Source organism: Equus asinus, chromosome 18 (genome assembly GCF_041296235.1).
Source record: "Equus asinus isolate D_3611 breed Donkey chromosome 18, EquAss-T2T_v2, whole genome shotgun sequence".
Lineage (NCBI taxonomy): Eukaryota > Metazoa > Chordata > Mammalia > Perissodactyla > Equidae > Equus > Equus asinus.
The window spans coordinates 13,966,573-13,987,528 of record NC_091807.1 but is presented as its reverse complement, the minus strand read 5'-3'; the positions used below and the strand labels follow the sequence as shown (position 1 = coordinate 13,987,528).

Below are 20,956 nucleotides of genomic sequence, written 5' to 3'. Positions count from 1 at the left end.
GTAAAGTAATGTATTGGCTCCCTCCCTAAATATCTGGAGAAATGATTCTATCCACAGCCCAATAAAATCCCTTTTCATCACCAAGGGTGCATGCTGCCAGTGACTGACCGAGCACAGGTGGTGCTCACTAGGACTCAGAAGCGAAATGCTTTCCCCAGAGTGGACATCTTCTTACGAGCATATTTGGAGCACAGTGTGTTCCAGGCATGCTGCACCTGTTACCCACTTGTTTAAACGTCTCATGAAGGGGACAGAGAAAAAATAGTTTCTCTCTGTCTCCAGGAACATACATAAATTTAGCATACAGTTCTTTTTTGGCCAAGTGCAAGTTTGAATTACCTTAAGAAAGGCCGTAGGATATAATTTCTTGAAGATGCTCTTCATGTTACAATTTATTCCATAAAATGGCTATGAGGAGCTGAGTTCCAGGAGAAGGGAGAAAAAGGATGGAGATAGAAGAAATCGAAAAACAAAATGGAGGGAAGGCAATGTTATAAATCTAGACATGGAACTGAGATGAAAAAGAAAACATCGATTTATTCTTACTGCTAATGTTTGCCTTATGTCACAGTATTTGGTCTTCTATTTCTATTTGATTATGGGACATAAGAGATCCAGGTAACTGCTCTTTAAATATTGAAAAACCAGTCTCTGTGTGTAAAGATGTTGTTGACCAACTCTCTTTAGGAAACAGGTTGAGTTCATATTATTTTTCCTACGTTTTGAGATGAACCCAGTCTAAACGAGAGACCTGAATGTTTTTTCCTGTGAGACCACCCAGTCTTAATTTTATTAAGGTCATACTCAAAAAAATGAAAATAGCGGCCAGCCTGGTGGCATAGAGGTTAAGTTAATGCACTGCACGTCAGAGGCCCAGGGTTTATGGGTTTGGATCCTGGGCGTGGACCTACACATTGCTCATCAAGCCATGCTGTGGCAGTGTCCCACATACGAAATAGAGGAAGATTGGCACAGATGTTAGCTCAGAACCAATCTTCCTCACCAAAAAAAACAGTAGAAGAAGAAGTGAAAATATATTGATCCAACATTACTTTACCAGGTATAGTCATTCACATTTCTAAAAACATTGAAACGATTTTAGAAACAAAGTCATTGCTATATTGATTTAAGTTGTACCATGCTCTTAAATAAACATTATCTACTACAGAATGGACACACAAGGGAGGACTTCCGTGGGTTGTGCATGTGTATACATGAAGATGTACACTCACATAGACACCCACCACACACCCCACACTGTTCAGACAAAGCTGTGGATGGGAAACACCTGACCTCTACTGCATCTTCTTACAATATTGAAGTGAAACACCTGTCTACGGACTTCAGACTACTGTAACTTTTAGACCACCATTTATTAATAGCCACTTTGTGAATAGTTCTCTAGGCTTCTGGGGCTGCTTCCAGAATACAAACATACTCATAAGAAGGGAATTCAAGGTCAGCAGTCTGTGTTAAGCAAGTCCTATATTTATGAAGTTTCTTGAAATGGATAACTTATTCTTCCTCTCCATGCTTGCTGGGCTCAGAACCAGCCGCTATTTTCACAAAATCTTTTTTTAACGCAGGATGAGCATCTCCCATGCATGTGTGGTTCAAGCTCACCCTGAGGGTTTGTGACTCTAGTGATTGGCTAAGGATTAACACTTTGGAATCATTCCTACCTCCTCTCCCTGCCAGTCTGGCTCACCTCAGGAGCAGGTGCGAAATGCAGAGCAGCATCCAGCCGCAGAAAAACATTTCAGTGTTGCTTCGGTTCTGACCAGGAAGCATAAGAATGTGCAGTGATTAGAACAGTACATTTTTGTTGTTGTTGTATGTGGGTGTTTTTACATTACAATTTAAAATTTTCCTTTTCCTCCTTTTTTTATTTTTTGGCTTTTCTCCAAACTTGAGTGAGGGTTTGTGTTCAGTTTGGGACTCTGACCTGCTTTTTTAAGACCTCTTCAAACACAAAGATTTCATGCTCCTTGTTTTCTGTGGAAAAACAAGTAAGGGAGATTTTGTACAATGTTGAGTATGTAGTCAATGTACGTTATCGGTAAACAAAGGACTTATGCACAGAGTTATGAACAAACAGAAAAAATCAACAACTCAATTAAAAACTACAAAATTCATTATAAAATGAATGTAGTTAGCCACATGTGAAACATTTCCCAGGAAATGATTCAAGTAAATGATAGTAATCTCTTAAATTTCATCTAGAAACCAGATACTTCCCTAAAATCTCGCTAAAAATACATAAGCTTTTTATCATAAGGAAATAATAATAATAAAAATGCATAAGCCACAGTAGTGTATATGGTGCAGAGTGGACACTCAATAAATGTTTGTTCCTTTCTCACAAAATAATTGTAAAATGTATTGTTGTAGCGGTAGATATCGGTAGTCTGCAGGAAGAACCGAGAAAGAAAAATAGAAATTTGTCTCTGTATTAGCAGAACTGTCCAGTGGTAAGAGTTCCCTGGCTGCCCCATATAAGTGTTCTGTTGATCTTGGCAGGCACCTAGGATAATGTCATAACGTTAACCAGAAGGATCCCTTAACTTTCTCTGCTCTGATTCAATACCCACCAGAAATGCTTACATCTTTATTTGGTTTCTTAAGTTGACTTTCCTAGTAGGACAAGATGGCTTTCAGCAGCCCTTAGAAATATTCTAATTTACTTTGTGATAATTTTGATAAGTACTAATTAATAAATTGTTCTTTTTAAAAATAAATTTTGACAAGTTTGATAACAATGAGAATCTCTTTCTCCATATCTGATCATGGGATTTGCGATTTTGAGTTGGTGCAATCGACATTTCCATGCTCTCTCCTCTCAAAATCCAACCCCCTAAAATCCAGGAAGACAAAATGAAAACAAACAGATATAAAAATATCTCTTTAGAAAGTAACTAGACTTCTGTAACCCTGAGCCCCAGTGTTTGAAGACTGAAGTAAATGGAGGAATAACTTAGAAGAGTGAGGGGAAGGAAATCTTGCACATGGATTTACTAACACGTTTGGCTCCTAACAACCCTGGAAAGGCTCAGGTATTGGGATTACAAGGAATGATTTGAAGATATCATGGAGAGTATTTAAAAACCACATAGGGAGCAATTAGGCCCTCATCCCTGGTCCCTGTTCACTCTGAGTCCCTTCAGATGACTACCCCACCTCTCACACACCTCAGGCACAAGGCACAGAAGACAGCAAGGTACTATATTGGCAAAAACATGAAATTAAGCTAAAGCTGGCTTGCTAAACTATGGATCCCATGCTTTCCTTTTTCCACCAAATTCCAGAAAGCTGGTAGCCATGTTAATTCCCCCTCAGCAGGTGTAAGACAGAATATGCTGCCTCACAGAAAACCCCATTAGGAATAGAGACATTTGGGGGTTTCAAAACACAGAAGCTGGCTGGTCAGTCATGGTAAACACAGCAGGTTCAGCAGTGCAGAAATGCAGCCCACACCCACAGAACTTCCTATTCACTTTTTAGGGCCTTGATCTTAATTAGAAACAAAACCGAAGAACTGAAAGCTTCTAAAATTAAAATGAGAAAAGAACCAAAACAAATTTGGGGGGGAATTGTGATTAATATCCTTGGAGAGATAAGAGAGATATTGAACCCACAGAACAAAACCAAAATGCAGAAAAAGGAACATTCATAGAAGAAGAAATAGAATTAGAGCACATAAAAAGATAATCACCTCAACAAAAATTCAACGAAAGAGTTGGAAGATCAAAAATACAAAGAGATGGGACTGGCCCAGCGGTGCAGCAAGTTCGCACCTTCTGCTTCAGCGGCCTGGGCTTTGCCAGTTTGGATCCTGGGTGCAGACATGGCACAGCTTGGCATGCCATGCTGTAGTAGGCATCCCACATACAAAGTAGAGGAAGATGGGCACGGATGTTATTTCAGGGCCAGTCTTCCTCAGCAAAAAGAGGATTGGCAGCAGATGTTAGCTCAGGGCTAATCTTCCTAAAAAATAAATAAATAAATACAAAGAGATAACCAATAGGAGAGAAAAGATGAAAGAAAAAAAACGAAGCAAAGAGGCCTAACATCTGACTCACAGCAGTTCCATAGAGAAGACCAAAAAATTCCCTACCTCTGAACAATGTAAGTCTTCAAATTGAAAATACATACCACCAAGTGCCTAAAGCAATAAATGAAAAAAATACAAGAAAGCAACAATAAAAAGGGGACCCTCCAGAGAGAAAAAAGGCCTACACACAAAAGATCAGGAATAAAAATTGCTTTTGTATTCTAATAGCAACATAGAAACCTAGAGGACAGTAGCACAATGCATTTCAAATTCTTAATGTATATAATATCCATTCTAAAAGTCTACACCCAAACACACTATCAACCATATATAAGCTTATGTATATAAGGTCCTTATGAAATAAGGACATTTTAAGAAATGTTATGTCACAAAGAAAATCACCTTTTGTGCTCTGTTTCTGCAGAAGTTAATGGTATATTGTGTCCATAATAGTGGATCAACAAAGAAGGAGGGCGATTTAGGATTAGGAAACAAATCCAAAGCAGAGAGATCCCAAACGGAGAGAGGCAAAAGGAACTCCTAGGAGATTGCAGAGTGTTGAAGAGGACAGCTGGGCAGAAGCCTTCACACAGAGAAGAGCCATTCCAGATTGGGCATAAGACCCCAGGAAGGATGCTTTAGGGAAAATAAAGATGAAGAAGAAATTGATAGATCAACAGATATATTTGAGCTTACGGGAATTTGAATAAGGCAATATTTTACATAGGTATTAGAAGATGTATGATGACTTAGCCATAATTTCAAGGTAAACTAAGGAAACAAAAAAAAAAGTTGCAGTTATTAATTCCAGGGAAAAAAATTCTATAAGAATGCAATATAGGCAGTATGCTCTTTGATATGGGTCTGAGCAGCATATTTTCAAGTCCCATGTCTGACCGGGCAAGGGAAACAAAAGAAAAAATGAACATATGGGACTACATCAAACTAAAAAGCTTCTGCACAACAAAGGAAACCATCAACAAAACAAAAAGACAACCTAACAATTGGGAGAAGATATTTGCAAAACATATATCAGATAAAGGGTTAATATCCAAAATACATAAAGAATGCATACAGCTCAACAACAAAAAAGCCAACAACCCAATTAAAAAATGGGCAAAAGATCTGAACAGACATTTCTCAAAAGAAGATATATGGATGGCCAACAGGCATATGAAAAGACGCTCAACATCATTAGCTATGAGGGAAATGCAAATCAAAACTACAATGAGATAACACCTCACTCCAGTCAGAATGGCTATAATTAACAAGACAGGAAACAACAAGTGTTGGAGAGGATGTGGAGAGAAGGGAACCCTCGTACACTGCTGGTAGGAGTGCAAACTGGTGCAGCCACTATGGAAAGCAGTATGATGTATCCTCAGAAAATTAAGAATAAATCTACCATATGACCCAGCTATTCCACTGCTGGGTATTTATCCAAAGAACTTGAAAACACAAATGCATAAAGATACTTGCACCCCCATGTTCATTGCAGCATTATTCACAATAGCCAAGACTTGCAAGCAACCTAGTGCCCATGAAGGGACAAATGGATAAAGAAGATGTGGTATATATATACAATGGACTACTACTCAGCCATAAGAAATGATTAAATCTAAATCTGGCCATTTGTGACAACATGGATAGACCTTGAGGGCATTATGCTGAGTGAAATAAGTCAGAGGGAGAAAGTCAAACACTGTATGATCTCACTCATAAGTAGAAGATAAAAGCAACGACAAACAAAACACATAACCACGGAGACTGGATTGGTGGTTACCATAGGGGAAGGGGGAGGGGGAGGGCAAAAGGGGTGATTAGGCTCACATGTGAGGGGATGGACTATAATTAGTTTTTGGGTGGTGAACATGATATAATCTGCACAGAATTTGAAATATACTACGATGTACATCTGAAAACTATATAATGTTATAATCCAATGTTACTGAAATAAAATTTAAAAAAAAAGAGTGCAATATAAATACAGCATGCTGCTTGGCTCAGCAATGAATAGTATTTACATTAGTCACGATAATGCTAACACTGACAATGCATTTATCACCAAACTGTGATAGAGTGGGATAATGTTTAAAGTTAATAAGCAAAATAAAGCAATACTATGTAGTATTTAGAAATAGAGAGTTAAGTACCAGAAGAGCTAAGAGAGACAACATTTCCTGTCTCCAAAGGAAGCTGACTGTGTGAAGGGGCTAGTAGTGGGGTGGAGGGGAGAAAGGGACACTGCTATAAGCCTTTAGCAACAGTTTCCTTTTGAAAATATATAATCAAAATTAGAATTAAAATTTTTAAAAGCTTATGATCCCACTAAAACAAACTAATAAAAACTGATTTCTCAACATGCAGTCAAGAACCAGACTCTGAACCCCACCAAAATATGGATGTTCCAGAAAGTACTGCTTGAAACAGCTCACTAGCTTCTCCTTCATTTATCTGAAATTTGTCTTTGTTGTTGTTATGCAGTCACCATGTCACTGAAGGCTAGGCAGGGAATGAAGCAGAAATGTCCTTCCCCTCATGCAATTTATATCTTGTCTATAACAGATTAAAGACATCACTTCTAATTTAAGGAGCTAAAAGGAGAAAGGGAGAGTGAGTCGCTTGAAGCAGAGTAACCAATTGATGGAACAGATGAGATTAGGTGCAAAATACTTTTAAGATCTAAATAATCCCTTAAAGTTGAACACATATTTTAAATGAGTAATATAGAAATATCTAAGTTTTTGTATATTTAAGAATATACTGTATCAATTTCGTGGTCACTGCCCCGGGGAACAAAAGTAGAATTCAAGCTACTGTTTCTGAAAAACTGGACATGGAGTTCAAACGCTCTTCAGTCAAACACTGTGGGATAACCTTTCCTTAGCCCTAACCTTAATTTAATTGGATTCTCTTTTGGGAGAAAAGAGTCAAAAATACTAATGCATCAACATTAAGGCTGTTATTTTTTAAAGTCTATGCCAAAATTATATTTAATATTGGGTTCTTCCTACATAAACAAGATGAATTGAAACTCACTGTACACACCCACAAACAATAAGTGCTATTATCACGGTAATTCTGCTCCCAAGCTCTCTGCCGAAAGTGTCCAAACTTTAATCAATAGTAGCATCATACATTACCATTCATTTGTGCACACTATGCAACATTGATGATATGGCAAGATTGTTGTAAACTTTTCATTTCACTTTGTGCTCATTCATTCAACAGTTATTGAGTATTAGAATGCATCAGGCATTGTCCAAGGGCTGGAGATAGACGGTGGCCAGCACAAAGGTCACATTCAAAGAGGAAGAAACAAATGACCAGCAAGTCAACAATTGAATACCCAAAAAGTCTGCAGAGAGAGAGAACCACTATAAATAAAATACAATACAGAGAAGGAAGGTGCTAATTTCAATGCAGAGGGTCAAGAAAAAACTCAGAGTAATAGGTTACCCCATAACGTCACTTGGTCTGGTAACACCCCTGATAGTTTTCAAGAGCTTGGCCAGAGAATTTTCTTTTTATTTTTTTTTCACCTAGTAAGCAGTTTGACAAACTATCATTGTATCCCCATGGTCCAACATAGAAAGCATTTCTCGGCCTGTTCTCTGGACTTTCTCCTTTGAGACTCTAAACTGCTGACTCTCAATTTGCTTTCATCTAGACCTTATTTTTGCCACATTCTTTACCTAGACAGTAACCTCCTGATTTCTGACCCAGCTCACATGTGATTTGATTCTTACAAAATCTCTTCTGGAACTCAACCCGTCTAATGACCTGGAATTGTATTTCTGTATGACTGCGAAGAACTGTATTATGAATGGCAGTCTCATACTTCTCTGATTGCAGAGTGGATAAGTGTTTTTTCTGCTACTTCCCTTCACTGGTTCAGAACACTCCCAAACTCTCCATGTGGCATTCGGCCTTTTCCAGCATATGGAATGATACGACTTCAAGTCTTACTGAACTTTAATCCCCAAGGGATTTGAAAGCATTTGAAAAGCCATTTTACTAGCAAAATAAATTGTATTTGTTCTTGTGGGTTTTATAACACTGACATTAGATTTAATTAAAAGTGGAGAAATCCTAAAAATGATTCTTGCTGGTTGTTAATTTTATGTTTTTATATAATTGCTATAACCTAATAAATAGCCAGTATTCTGAAACATTAGAAAACAGTGAGACTGCAGTGTAAATAATATTCTACACAAAAAATGCTAAATAAAAAGGCAACTTAGAGCTTTATAAACCACCTACACAGACACAGCTCACCACAAGTGCCCCAGCCTGGCCAAATACTGCTCCCGGCCATGTCATCCACTAATGGGCTTCCTAACCCCAAATTCTTCTCTGTGGTTCCACGAGGAAAGTAGTTATGATCTCATTTAGGTCTCCCTGTAGTGTCTTTGCCACAAAGTATAATCTTTTCCTGTCTGGGGTTCTTTTCAAGATGCAAGCCACTACACACTTTCTTTTTACAAGTTGGATCCCAGGTCTGAACGCTGTCTCCTGCTGTGTTGAACATCTGTTCCGCGTCTTACTACTTATTTTTCTTTCCCCACTTGTCTTCCCACTGGTTATTTCCCACACCAAAATTACTTGACAAAATGGGGTTGGCAACATTAGTTTGCATACTTTGGGGGCCCAAGTCTTTTATATTTTACAGTATCCCACAGCACAGAGAACAGCATTCTAGGCATCTTATGATTCGACCGTTGTTTACTGAAAGAGGAAATGAATGAATGGGTGCCTCCCTTTTCTAACTCCCATAAGTGACATTCAATGGACATGACCCTCTCTTTATTAAACAAAATATTTAGATTCCATCACCTGTATATATGCTGATGAACAGAAGTGGGGTTTGGGAGTGACTGGCTTAATTAATTCTGGTTATCCATAAGAATTGAAAAGAGGGAAGCAAAGTGAGCAGGGAGACAAGGCATTTTTTTTTTTTAAAGATTTTATTTTTTCCTTTTTCTCCCCAAAGCCCCCCAGTACATAGTTGTATATTCTTCGTTGTGGGTCCTTCTAGTTGTAGCATGTGGGACGCTGCCTCAGCGTGGTTTGATGAGCAGTGCCGTGTCCGTGTCCAGGATTCGAACCAACGAAACACTGGGCCGCCTGCAGCGGAGCGCACAGACTTAACCACTCGGCCACGGGGCCAGCCCTGAGACAAGGCATTTTAAGGAAAGATATGTTGAGCAAAGATAAATTGGACTGACTTTACATCACCAGAAAATACCAAAAAGTGCTTTAAGCAGTGGGAGGAAGTACAAGAATGGGAAAGGAAAGGATGTGTATTTAAAAAAACAAAATTAAACCAAAGCCCTCAAAAAGTTGCTCAGTGTTCTGGTGAATCAGTTACACAGTTGCAGTCCTGGGAGAATCTAGAAATCATTGAAGGTGCTATTAATCAGGAAAAACTAATCTTTTTGACAAAACAAAACAAAACTCCTTAAATAGAAAATGCTCACAATCAACATAATTCTCTCATTTGTGATATCAGAGATACAGAGCAGCATATCCTTCATAACGTATGGAGGCTGGGAGGATTCGAACAGACCTTTGGCCCACATTTGTATCCCTATCTACAAAGCAAGATATGGAGAATGTTTCCTCTAATCAAACTTTCCTTTACAATTCGTGAACATAAAATGGGAGAATTAAGTTCCATGTAAGGATTATCAGGTAAACCAAATTGATTTTTTATTCCTAATCTATGCCTAAAAGTAAGTTAAAAAAATGCTCATCATTTTTGTTATTATTATTCTTAGAAAGAATTTACACACTAAATCTCCAGACCTGACCATGGAGTGTCAACCAGGAATCCCAAAAGCAATCCTGGGTGCCCTTTCTTCCTTGCCTGACAATGGACATGCTGTGTTCGGGTCCCACATTCACCCCAGCAGGAAAGGCTGCACTTCAAACCCAGGTTTCTGTGGTCTGAGTGACTCATCTCACCCAGCAGATGATGTTACAACTTCTCACATGTTCCCTAGGTCTCCAGGGGCTGAGCTGTTAACAACTGGCGCCTAATCTGCTGGTGGCTGAGTCCAAAATGTTTAGTCCTCCACCTTAAGTAAATTTACATATATCATATAACTTAGTAAAATATCACTGGTTATTCTAGCCATCGGCTTTACTTAGTTTCCTACAGAGGCAACCCACAGTACCTCCCCTCAGGCCTGGGATATGAGTCCCTTGATCCTATTCTAGAACTTCTCTGACACAAAGAGAAGCAGAGTAATAGGAATCATAGAGTAAATTAATGTGCTCTGGGACAGTCCTTGGCCACTGGGAGACAGAAGGCAATCGATAATTCCCCTTTTTTTCCTTTGAGTGGATGATCCTGAGACATGTGTCATATGGATTCTCAGGCTGTTCCACAGTATTGAGCAACTTAGGAGCCATAGTAGTGGCAAGTGGCTACCTCATCTTGGGTCATTTTCCCTCCTCCCATGTATCTCTCTGCTGTCCCTTTTTCCTGCTTCCATGGAATACAATCCTAAACAGGTTACTCAAAGATATGTCTTCGGGGCTGTGCTTTCAGGAGAATGCAGGCTAAGACAGCCACTCATGGAGCCATTCTCTGCTTACACTGTAAGAAGCAGAGTAGCAGGAAGAAAACTGCTGTGAGTCCAGCTGCACTACTGGGTGCCGCCATGCTTTTCTACAGAATGATGAAAGAATGGAGACGGGGGCCACCTCTCTTCAACCTTTCGCTTGTAAGTTTCCCAAATAAAACCTACACTGTGTGTGGTTGCATAATTTGCCCTCACCCTCCTCGTGTTTTTGCCACCTTGACAATTATCAATAAAGTCCAAAAAATAATTTTTGATTTTCCTAGGCTTATAATTAAAGTTGTATAGTTCTTCAGAAAGATGTACAGATGAAAACATGCAAGTGTGTGTATGGGAAGGTGTCTGCAGACCGCTCTTGAGTTTGGGTGCTTTGATAATGACTTTTAGTTTCAGCAATTAGTAAGCCGAACTGTTAAAGTAACTTGGGACGGCATGCTTACTGTCAAACCGTGAAATGTCTGTAAGCCACACATTGCTACCGCTTGCATCTTTAGCACACTTCACGTTTATCATTCACTTACCCAACGAGATGACATGCACAGCGCATAGCACAATGTGAAGCTCACGATAAGCCTTCGTTAAATTTTGGTTTCCTTCCCCTACTACCATCTAATTTACACTTCCTTTCTCCAGTTCTGTGGAAACGAACTAAAAAATAGAACTTCCTAAATAAGACAAATGTTCAGAAGTTTGTGTTACATTTCTGGCAATACTATTAATGTCAGTGAGCTTCTCCAGAAACCTGTATTGATGCCATTTTAATATTTGAAATGCTTCATTTGGCAAACATAAACAGCGCCAGTAGGTTTCATTGTATGGCCTTTTGCCTGGATAATGGATGTAGAACTAGAGCCTAACTGAATTTTCTTGTTCTTCCGCTCTAGGTTCTTAAAACTCAGATGGCACATCAGAAAAAAATGAACTGCTGAGGTCCCTGTCATATTCGGCATCATCTTCAGAGACCAGGAATGCCTTGGGTCGCAAATTCCTTGGAAACCGCCTGTCACTTTTTCCTCTCCTCCAACTTGTCACTCATCACCCAGGAGCTGTCTTCCTCTGCCGAGAGCTGGGGATGAACATCTGCTCTGAGGCCTTAAACCTTGATGCTGCACGGATTCATTTCCTCTTCTGCTTTTCCCTTTCCAAAACCTAGAATTTGTTTACTCATCTGTAAATGGCCTGTTTATATTGTCATGTCCTTGAGGAAACGTGTGGTATTTCAATTTTGCTTGTAATAAGGCTGATTCTCTGTAACACTCTCTGGAATATACAGGACCATGAAGAAGTCTTGTACTTTCTACTTAGACCATCGTTTCAAGTCTAAGATGATATCTACTGGTTGACATCCAGCATTCCTTTATAATCAACTTTCTGTTTGGGGAAATATTTCAAGGTTGAATGCATGTCATAAGGAGGCTCACTGGTCCTCCATTCTTACCTATGAAAAGAACATGGATTATCTCCTTCATTGTACAAACCATTCTTTTATAATGACGCCGGCTCTAGCTCCTTAACAGAAAAAAATGAGATTATCATTTAAAATGATATTATTTAGAATGTGTTCAGTTCTGAAGCCAAAATATTCACAGTAAGGTATGGTTCTATTCCATAATAATGAACATTACTACGACGCCTGGCCAGAATGAGACCTCAGCATCATATGTATTCCCTTAAGCCCATCTTCCGTAGGAAGTCTTTGGAACACAACAGAATATTGCTTTCAATAAATCAGCCTATTCTTTCCAGTATATATGAATATTATTACTTATTATATTTATTTTTTTGATAATATGTTTCACTATCTGTATTTCCCCGTGAATTATATTATTTAAGACAAGGAAATACACCTTACTCATTTGAGTGTGTACCACAGCATTTTAAATAAATTATTGATTTAATGAATTTGGTTTGGTTTTAGAGACGCAACTTGTAATGTTAATACAACATGGAATAATTTCCCAAACTGAATTTCCAAAAGATTGTGCAAATCCTCAAAGTTGACTATAATCAACAACTTGATTAATTTTAGGATTACTTTACTTATTAATCGGGAGTTCATATATAAAATGATATTGTGTTCAAAAAGCACAGATTCTTCTATTTCAATGAATATTTCTCAAAATGTATCCTACGAACAGAATCAGTTAGGGATGATTGTTAAAAATCAGTGCAGATTATTTGGCCCCATTTCAAACCTTCTGATCAGAGTCCCTGGGGCTAGAAGCCAGAAATTTGCATTTTTAATAAGCTTCCTTGTTGATTCTTCAAGATACTAATGCATGAGAGCCACTCATCTAAAAGCTTACATGAAATAACTTGAAAACTCTACTTTGGCGGTAGCAAGCTGTCAATTTGTGTTCCACACTGAATCTGTTACACGGAGGTACTCTACCAGATGAGAATCAGCACTTTTTTTTGCAGACTAAGGCGACTCCTATTTGCTAAAGTAAATAATAGCAAAATTAATAACGAGCTATAAATTGTACTAAATGCTGATAACTTGAAATCTCCAAAATGGAATAAATTACTGACTATTGCACTTTAAATGGACATTAAGAGTGTTCCAAATTACCGAATGTTTTGCCATGTTGATAAATTGGTTTTAATTTTTTATCAGACTATATTTAAGTACCCTCCCGTAGCATGTGCCAGACAGTTCCATTAGGCATTCTCAATTGCATTTATTTTCTTTAATGTATAAACTATAAACTAAAGATAGTTTGGAGAGTCTGACACCCTACTCTGTCGCACTGCTGAAATAGTGTCCCCTGGGTTTGGGGCTGTGTTTACGCTGTAAACCCTAGGAAAAAATATGAAAGTGCAAAGACAGCGTAAGTTAGAGCATCATTATTCTTTGATTTGATTTTGCAAACATTACTCATGAATACAAAGAGAAAAATAAAAATTGCACCTGGTTAAAATGAAACAATTTGACGAGGAGTGAGAGGAAATTTGTTCCACTTTATGCAAAAAGGTGGGGGGAGGGTTGGCATATAATAAAAGCACTCAAGTCGTGAGAGTCTAAGAGAGCGTAATTAACTCCTTGGCACTGTGAGATCGACTCTCCCCGCCTGTGGTTCATTGCCAGTAAAGGACATGCCTGGAACCGCTGGCCAAGAAGAATTACAGGCATTTGCTGTTACTTTAAAATATTCCTGTTTCAGCTACAACACTGCATATTTCCAACTGACAGATATGGGGAAAAAATAAACTTCTTTTTTTTCTTTCCCTTTCCTCGCATAAGAACCCTACGTAATTAACTCTTTCATTTAACAAAACTAATAGTTTCCATTACAACTATAGATTTAGGGCACTCAGAATTTTGAAATCAACCTATTACATGAGTTTATTGCTTTTTTAAATAGTATCCAAATTTGGAGAATGTATTTACCCACTTAGATTTGATTGATGCAAATTAATGCATTTTGATTGAAAACCAAACACAAGGGTGAAAACCACGGCAATGGTGGATGGAATAGCCCATTCAGGCACTCTTCCCCTTAAACTGGAAATCAAAAATGCACAAAACCAGTGAATAGAACTTTAAAGATTTCAGAGACCCAAAAAATAGCCTGACAATCAGATCCTAAACACAATGCATGTGTTCCAGAGGCAAAATAAAGATGGTAATACAGAAGTTAGACACACCTAAGCAAAAGTCATTTTTAAATTTGTTCTTCTTTCATTTCTCTTCCTATTGAAAGGAATTTCCTTCCTCTTTTCTAAAAAAAAAAAACTGAAATAGTTTCACAAGAGTCAGATTTAATCGCCCTAAGACTCAGCATTAAGGAAGAAAAGAAAAAAGTTACGTAATGGCTTTTCTCGTAGGTTACTAGGGCATCATTATTGATGCTGGGTGCTTTGTGTATCAAGAATCAAAAGGCAAAGATCACTGCTTGCAGCATGAACTATATATGTGAAGAGTGAGCCTATGACTGACAATCCAATATTGTCCCTGAAGGGGGTATATGAGGATAATATTCCACTATTTTCTTTGATGAAGCTCTCCATCTTATTCCCTGAATTTATTCCCTTCATCCCATGCTTCAGGTCGATCACCTGGGACTTTTAGCTAAGTGCCACTACAAATTCCCCCTCCCTACCACCACCAAACCTCATCATATAGAGCAACCCAACAGCAGGTACACAACCACTTTGACTTTATGGTTCAAAAGCCAGCACAGAGCCTTACAGTGGCAAACGCTCGCCATACGCAGGTTGAATGAAAATTAAGTATCTCCTTTCTGCAGAAATCTACCATATTAAATGATTATAATTTCTACAATCCACTTTACCCATAATACAGATCCTTTATCAGGCTGGTTTATGGTATTCCATTAGACCCTTAACAAAACTTATATTTATTAGGAATATTTTTGTCACCAAACTGTACTTAATAATGTGCTCCATTGTTGTTAGAATACAAGGCATGGTCATTCTGGAAGTGTTGCATTTGTTTTCCAAACTTACATGGTTATTATTCCCTTTCAATAAAGTACCACATGATTTAAATTCAAAATGTGGTATTGGTCACTTAGAGTAAACAACTCAGTAATAATGATGGAGGTAACATTTCAACAGAACTTGACAGTTTTCAAGGCTTCTCGTGGATTACCTCCTTTGAGGTTCATAATGACCACTTATATACAACGTCAACATCTTCCCATTTAAAGAGGAAATCGAATACTTTAATGGACCATACAGTAACCATACCTTAATCTATCTGTGCAAATGGAAAGGGAAATTTACACTTTAAAAATTATTCCTGAAGTTATCTCTATTTTAACTAAATGTGTTACTCCATTCTTCATAAGAACTTTGTACTTTTTTTTCAAAAAGGAGAGGGCCCTAGCTCAAACATTAAAAAAATGATAAGAGTAGTCCATGTGTGCAATTCTTTTCATTACTTACAAATAATTGGGCTAAATTAATTTTTAAATGCACACAGAACAATATGAAACTCTTACTGATGAGATTTCTAGTAATGATTAGCCCAGATTTTCTGCTATGGAAGATTCACAAACACTGGGAATCAAGGACATAATTTTTAAGGGAAGGTTGAGGTATGAGTTCTAGAAAATTTTCAATTTCAGACTTTCATTTTAATGGCTATCTTTAAAACTCATTTTGCAGGTTATAAACACATAAGTCTTTGCTTGAACAAAGAATTTACAATTTAAAGCTTCTGTCTCAGTCAGCTTGAGCTGCCACAACAAAATACCATAGACTGGGTGGTTTAAACAACAGAAATTTATTTTCTCACAATTCTAGAGGCTAGAAGTCCAAGATCAAGGCACCAGCTGATTGGGTTTCTGGTGAGAGCTCTCCTCCTTACTTGCAGATGGCCGCCTTCTCCCTAATCCTCACATGGCCTCATCTCTGCAAATGCGGAGGGAGAGAGAACAGAGAGCAAACAGGCAAAAGAAGGCACTCTGATATCTCTCTCGGGAAGACATTAGTTTTTTATAACACTAATCCTCCTGGATGAGGGCCCCACCTTTATGAACCCATTTATCCTTAATTACTTCCTTAAAGACCCCATCTCCAAATATAGTCCCACTGAGGGTTAGAGCTTCAACACATGAATTTGGGTGGAGGGGTACGAAGCCATTGTTTCTAAAAATGAGGATTCTCACACAATGTTTTCCTCTAATAAGAGCTTTGAATACTATTTAAGTTTGATGAAAGTGGAATTATTGTATTGATTCATTCAAGGTATGAACTATAGCACAGTGGTTAAAAGTATAGGTGCTAAGAGACTGCCTATCTGGTTTTGAATCCTAGCTTTGTCCCTTCCCATGTGTTGTAGGCAATTTACCTAATTATCTTGCTTCAGTTTCCTCATCTATATAAGAATAATAACAGAAATAATCTATATTAATATCATTGTAAGGATTAAAGAAATAATCCTTAAAAGGATTTAGCACAATGCCTTGGCGTGTCATAAGCACATAAGACGTATTCTTAATAATATTATCAAAATGATGCTACTCTTGTCCTGAAAGCACAGCATCAGATTTGCAGTACACAGGCACGGTCACCTCAATTGGTCAAATTTTCACTTCTCTTCTTTCTGTAACTCACATGTTCACGCTTCATTTATTCTCCACTGGAAATTATTCTGCGTTGATTCCATCTACAGGCTGGTTCTCTTAAACAATGACTCCTCTTAGTAGATGAAGGTGCTCCTTACCTATATAAATACACTCTGCCCCTAAATATTCTTTTGGTTTTGATATCTGGCTTTTCAAACATATCCCCATCAATGATGATTGGACATTTTCCTGAGAGCTTATGGAATAACTTGAAAATTTCACAGTCTATGAGTAAGGAGCAAAAGCAGGCCATAATACATGTAAACGCTACTGGCTTTGGCATCACGGGAAGTACACTTACTATTTTGGGGTCTTAGTGCAATGTTGTAGGCATTCAGTAACAACATCCAAACACGAGCGATTTTAAGAGATTTTAAAAGGCCGGCCCAGTTGCACAGTGGTTAAGTTAGTGCATTCTGCTTTGGCGGCCCGGGATTCGCCAGTTTAGGTCCTGGGTGTGGAGCTATGCACCACTCATCAAGCCATGCTGTGGCGGGCAGTCCATATATAAAATAGAGGAAGATGGGCACAGATGTTAGCTCAGGGTCAATCTTCCTCAGCAAAAAGAAGAGGATTGGCAGTGGATGTTAGTTCAGGGTCAATCTTCCTCAAAAAAGAAAAGATTAGTGAGCGTAGTTTTCCCAATTTAAAGGTTGAGAATGACTTTGTAGAGTACCCATAGTTTAGTCTAAATATTTCAATCAGTGCTTTGTTTAGCCTGTGGATGTTCTTAGCAAATCGCATTCTTAGCGAATGAAGGGCATCCATAGCACAATTCTTTGACTTTTGAGTATCCTTCCTCTACGCGTGCGTCTACCTATCTACTCATCTACCTTAGACTTTCCTTCTTCTTCTGTCTCCTTGCTATCCCTATTCTACGATGAGAAGTGGGTGAGACCGAGAGGATAGCTTTGAGGTATGGGGTCTATCATGTTAATGCTTATGCAATGTTGAATTTTGTCCTCTATGATGCTGTTATCGCTTGGAAGACAGAAAAACGGGTGATCTCTCCTTTATGCACTACATACCTAACGTTCCTGATCATCTTTTTTCCTAACATAGTTTCCAATTTTCATGGCAAAATCTTATAAAAAATGCTGTCAATAATTTCTCCTCTGGCAAGGCTTCCCATCCATGCTTGGTGCATTGCAGTCTGGCATGCAAATGTGCAGTGCGGTATGCACCCCAAGTCTGCATCAGGTGAAAAATTTTGACCTGGAGACCATTGAGCATGGGGGGGATATCATAAGCATTTCTAGTTACTATGCCTGGATTCTTGTATTCAATCTAGTCAGCTAACTCAGGAGTTACTGGTATTTAAAACTAGAAGGACTTCTTCAACTATCTAATATTTGAATTTCCTTTAATTTTGTGGGAATTACCTCTTAGGTTTTCTGCAAACTAATACAGACCAAGGATATCCATCATAAACCTTCTATAATATTTCTTTTGGTGAATTTCCCCTCCACTATCCTCTTCTTTCTGTTGGCCCCCCTCTCTTGCTTCTTAAGAGTGCTCTGGTTTTTCTAGCATCGTGCTCTGAAGACATTGTTGAATGCCGGGGACCTAGGTTCCAGTGTCCCCTCCATCCTTTATCGGCATATGATCTCGTGTAAATTATTCAATATCCTTAGACCTGGATATTATCCATAAAAGGAGAATACTTCATTTGCCTAAAGATAGCCCCAAGTGAATTCTTGGCTTCTCTTCGCTCTAAACTATTTCAATGATCTGTTTCCACAAAGTGATTCTCTACCCCCAGGTATCCTTGCTCTAGTGGACTTACGTCTTCATTTGAGTCATCTGCTTCTCCAAAGCATCTAGTGACCTCATTTTCAACAACATTGCATTGAACACCTATATTCAAAGAAATGTGAGAAATTGTTTCTTCCCCAAGAGGAGCCTGTACTCTACTTGAAAGTAAACTGTAAACAATTTTTAAAAGATCAATATGTACCAAGCGTTATGTGATCTGTCCCAGTTAGTGATATAGTAATAGATGCCTTAAGATTTCAGAGGGCTAGGCTGATAATAGAAGTCGTCCAGAGGAGGTGGGATTCAAGTTGGGCATATGAAGTATGCTACGACACAGAGCAATGGACAGATACCATGAGTGTGTGCCTGGCTGGGAAACAGACGCAACAAAGGTCAGAAGCTGAATAATATGAGTTCTTTGCTGGTTTGGCTGGAGTGTCATGGTTACAGGAAAGTGAGGGAGAGGCACTATTTAACCAGTTAGACCTGGGCTGTCTGCTACAGTAGCCACTAACCACGCATGGCTATGTAGATTTAAATTGTAATTAATTAAGATAAAAGAAAATTTAAAATTTACTCCCTCAGTCACATAAGCCACATTTCAGTTGCTTAATAGCTAGACATGACTACCATATTGGATAGTACAGATGGAGAACATTTCCATCACCACAGAAAGTTCTATTGGACAATGCCAGAGAAGACTTTTCAAGTACCTAGACTTTTGTGTGTACATAGACAACTTTTATTCCCAATGAACAGTGATCACTCTTCACCCTGAGAACTCCCTCATTATACCTATAAGCTGTGCTAAGGAATTTTCAAATTACTTTTAAAGGTCTTAAACCTGAATTTGTAAAAGGTCTTTTTGGGGTGTCTGCCTTACGCATATCCTGTCTTTGAAAATTCTCTTTCTCCTGTTCCCCAAAAGAATGGGTCAAGGATGAGCTTGCTTTACAGGATCTTTTGCAAGGATCTTTTACAGGATCCACTCTTCTCCTGTTTTTGAGAATAAGAATGGATACTTGGTCTCTGGCCAATCAGATTAACTCTCTTGGGGATTTAGCATTGGCACAACTAGACATGTGACAGTTGTCAGGAGCCCTGGATCTGGGACCACGCCACTCTTAAGCTAGTTCATCGTTTCCCAATTTGTACAGAGATCAAAAAGAAGATAGTAAATAGCAGCACTTCTTACCCTGAGCCCAGGGATAGAATTCAGGGAGCTTCATGAACTCGGAAGGGAAAAAGAGTACATTGGTTTCACCAGCCTCTAACCATATTACGAATTTAGGCAAAACTAGAGTAGTACTGGCAATATCTATGATTTTATTTCCAACAGAAATTACTGATATTTTCGTGTCAGAACCCTCAAAGAATTTATACATATTTTGGAATTATGGTAGTTAGTGATACACTGCCAGATCTTCTTATTGACTACATTGTAAAGAAGTACATATGTTAATATATTGCAAAAATTTACATCAAAAAATCAAATTTAAAATTAATATTTTATTATTGTGTTTTAATATGCCTGGTTTCTTTTTTAATCCTATATCATGTATTTTATACATTGAAAGTATTTTCTGAGAAGAATTCCACGGGCTTCCTCAAAGGGCCAAGGGCATCCATAGCACAAAAATGGCTAATAATCATTCGTTCACACAGACAGCAAAGAGGAGGTAGATATGAGAAAGGAGCAGGGACGAGAGCCCAAACTCCTCTGGAGAGGAGATTCTGATGAATTTCTCCTTTCCGTTTTCAATATGGTCTCCATTTTGCTTGAGCTGGGCTGAATCCAACTTCAAGACGCCTTCACACCACCAGTGTCAGCTGACATCATAATTAGCCCAGTCGTTTCATTGTCGTCCAACGAAGAAGTTTATCACACAAGAAAGATGAATCCATTCAGGTAAAGCCAGGTACAGATTAGACTTCCAAGCCATTAGAGCCCTTCCAGAACTAAATAGTAAATCACCACTTCTTAAGTAACCCCAACTCTTTTTAGACCAGTTTCTTGGGCTATAAAAATAACTCCCTAGGGAAAAGAAATGCACTGGAGTAGGCTGAAGGCCAAAATCCATTATGCTTGCTGAAATGCAGAGCTACTCCAAGTGTCCCTGGTTTTTTGTACCAAACAAGCCTATAGAAGTTGATTGAATTTTATAGACTTTCTTCCTGGTTCTATATATCATTTATCCTGTGTCCTCTCACACCATAACCATTGACTTTTCTCTTCGGACTAGTACAGAATCTCACCTCTCTTTTCTACAAACAAAAAATTGCTTGTGATATTTTTCTACTCACTCAGAAATATCCACTTAAATTTTTATTTCTCATCGGTTGCTTAATGACTGTAGTCCAAACGACATTTGAAATCACAAGTCAAAGTTGACTCTCTAGATCTCCAAACAAAAGCCATCCTTGGAACATTAAGAAAGAAAAAATGAGAAGGGAGTAGAGACAATTCA

At 38.3% G+C, this 20,956-nt stretch overlaps 1 long non-coding RNA gene across 3 annotated transcripts in view; it reads right to left on the bottom strand.

Annotated features, from left to right (window-relative positions):
- LOC106848017 (uncharacterized) overlaps positions 1-20,956 on the bottom strand; it is a 73,962-nt gene that overhangs the window by 17,406 nt on the left and 35,600 nt on the right. The window contains exon 5 of one of the 3 annotated variants that reach the window (XR_011495350.1): positions 6,477-9,224. The exons of the other annotated variants lie outside the window; for them this stretch is intronic. This is a non-coding gene — a long non-coding RNA (uncharacterized lncRNA). Of the gene's footprint in view, positions 1-6,476; positions 9,225-20,956 lie in introns of those variants that run through there. 3 annotated transcript variants of the gene reach the window in all.